Raw genomic sequence first — 2,984 nt, 5'->3', positions numbered from 1 at the left:
TTGATGGTAGAAGTAAAAAAAAACAGCAACGAACGATGGTAGAAGTATAAAAACAGCAATGTGTGAGCATATAAAATTCCTTTCGTTTCATCTAAAATATATTACCAGCTCTCAACAATTTGTTCATTCAATTGCTTCATTCATAATTTTTCTTTGTCAGTCTTTTAAACTCTTCCAGCAGTTGTAGAATCAGTAAGCAAAATGTAATTTATGTTCTTAAGACAATAGGGAAGATAGTTTAACTCAGATAATGAATGGTACAAAACAGAGATAGCAAGAAAAGCAAATCAAAATCTAAATTGACTGGTACAAATTAGAGATCGCAACAAAAGAAAATCCAAATCTAAAATAAATGATAAAAAAAAAAAAACAGAGATGGAAACAAAAACAAATCCAAATCTAAATTGAAAACATAATACTAGATCTAAACAAAAGAAGATTGAAAGAGGATGGTACCTTGGGAAGTGAAGAAAATGAAGAAGAGAATAAAAATGGAAGAGTCAATTGAAGGAATCAGCTAACTACTCTTGTTTTCAGGCATAACCTCTCTCAGTTGCAAAGACGAGAATGTGAGAGCAAAAATGGAGAAAAGGAAGAAACTCCAATGGCAAAAAAAAAAGAAGATAGAATTGATTGTTTTGTACATGAGTCTTTTCTTGCCTTAATATTGTTCTTATATCTCATAGAATTTAGATTCCTCTCCTCCACAACAAGTTCTACATCCAACTTTACGATGTTCATCATCATTTCCACCATTTCTGCAACAAAACCATATGAAATTATGAAAAGAAATATAAAACCAAATTATTTTCGTCTACAACCCAAATAACTTTTTAATGACCCATACCATATTTTAAACAGATGTTATCAGGGACGAAGCGATTGATTTACTTCATTGGGAATTTCTTAGTTCATAATGACAAATATCAGAGTAGTAAATCTAATTCATTCTCAATCCCTATACAATTATAGAGATTTCACGCAAAATCAAGACCTAAATTCATGTTGGTATTGAGATTCTTTGTTTAGAAGAAAAAACATAAGAAATTAAAGCTCCAAGTTGTCGATTCATGTAGCAAACAGTAGAAATTAAACTAAATCTGGTACATAAATCTTCACTCAACAAGAATAATCAAAGTAAGAGCTTCAATTTGCTCTCACTTTTCGCCAAAAATTAGATGGGCAGAGAGCAAAAGGTACCTTCTTGGAAGGCGAACAAGGGATCAAGGGCGGACCATGGCAGCATCAACGAAGTCTTTAGTGCGATAAGACATATAGCCAACACATTCACAGTTGATTCGGATGTGGGCGATGGATCCATAGTTCTCAAATTGAACTTCGAGTCAAGCACCAAACAATGTGAAGGTAGGTCAACAAAAACTAGGGCAAGCGATGGCGTAGGCTTTAAAAAGGGTTTGTCTATATCTTCGTCCTCCGTAGGCGACGCCGACAGTGGAAGGTTTCGCCTCTTAGCGATAGAGGTAGGAAGGGGGAGGAAGCATAAGGTTTATCTCTCTTGCGATCCATGGCTTCTCAGTGGGGCGACAGTGGAGAATGTGCAACGTAAATCCATAAAGAAGAAAGAAGCAAGAGAAGGAGAAGAGTGAGGAATTTTCAGGTTTAGAGAGATTGAGAGAAAGGAGAAATGTAAGAACAATAGAGGGTGACTTTTCAACTATAGGTTTCTCCGCTTCTTTTCCCCCCAAAAAATTTTCAGCGTTTTTCCCCTTTTCTTCGTAATATTTAATAGCCTAATTTAGAAAAGGCTATCTTCCCAAGCTATAGAAAAAAGGTATTTTTGTAGTGACACTTTGTCTTCTTTTTTTTTTTTTCTTTTCTTTTCCATGTAACTAGATTCCCTTCAACAAAGGAGCAATATCCATAAGTAGATATTCTATCAATGGTGCTACCTCCCTAATCAGCATCCGTGTAAATTTCAGCATGTAGATGACCATGCTTCTTAAACAATATGCCCTTTCCCAGGGTACCCTTCAAAATATCAGAGGATCATATAAACTGCTTCAAAGTGAGCTTACCTAGGAGCATACACAATTGACTTACCATACTAACTGCAAAAGTGATATCGAGGCATGTGTGAGAAAGGTATATAAGTCTCCCCACAAGTCTCTAGTATTTTCCTTTGTCTTCACCCCTTTTGTTGTTGCAACTTGCAATGTTAAATTCTGCTCAATAGGGCCTTCTGCTATCCTACACCCAAGTAATCTTATCTCTTCAATAGATCCAGAATATACTTCTTTTAACGGACCAGGATGCCATTTTTGGACCTAGCAAATTCCATCCTTAAGAAATACTTCAAATTTCCCAGATCCTTAATTTGGAAATCATTAGCTAGGTTATTTCTCACAATAGTCAACATGTTTCATCATTTCAAGGTACACTATCAAAACAACCACCTTGTCATTTCCAGTATGTTTATAAAAGTATGATCAGCTTGAGCTTGAAAGAATCCATAACTCGTAACTGTTTTTCCAAATCGTTCAAACCAAGCTCTAGGTGATTGTTTATGACCATATAACAATTTCTTAAATTGCAAACTTTATTAATTCCAAGATCCACCTCAAAACCAGGTGGCAAGTCCAAAAATATCTCTTCTTTAAGATCCCCATTGAAAAATACATTTTTTGTTGAACTTAGTGTCCTAAATCTTGTGGATTTTATAGTTTGTAATTTTTAAATACAAATTATTTATTTAATAAAATACGAATTATTTTATTTGATATTTAGATTACATTAACTCGATCCAATAAACAAAGATCCATGATTATCTAATGAAGGTTGACCAGTATGTGGTAGACATACAAGTGGATCATGTTCAAGATTCGCCAACTCAATAAGCCTACCATTTCAGAGATTTGTCTAAGTGGGTAGTTGGGAACACAGCAACACAAGATGAAATTCACTCCTTCCTCTAGTTAGAAAAGTAGATGAATTGCTCCTTAATAGCTGATTATGTGTCTTGAACA

The 2,984-nt window shown here is 34.7% G+C and overlaps 1 long non-coding RNA gene across 1 annotated transcript; it reads right to left on the bottom strand.

Annotated features, from left to right (window-relative positions):
• Positions 1-378: 378 nt before the first annotated feature.
• Positions 379-1,759, bottom strand: LOC120079021 (uncharacterized). The gene is made up of 2 exons (XR_005482197.2): positions 1,201-1,759; positions 379-758 (listed from the first exon to the last, which is right to left on the bottom strand). It is a non-coding gene; the product is annotated as an uncharacterized LOC120079021 (long non-coding RNA).
• Between the last annotated feature and the right edge of the window lie 1,225 nt (positions 1,760-2,984).

The sequence above is a fragment of the Benincasa hispida genome, chromosome 6, assembly GCF_027475165.1.
Source record: "Benincasa hispida cultivar pf3 chromosome 6, pf3_genome.v1.1, whole genome shotgun sequence".
NCBI classification, from domain to species: domain Eukaryota; kingdom Viridiplantae; phylum Streptophyta; class Magnoliopsida; order Cucurbitales; family Cucurbitaceae; genus Benincasa; species Benincasa hispida.
Note: the sequence above shows the minus strand (reverse complement) of the source record. Positions and strands in the feature narration are given on the sequence as shown.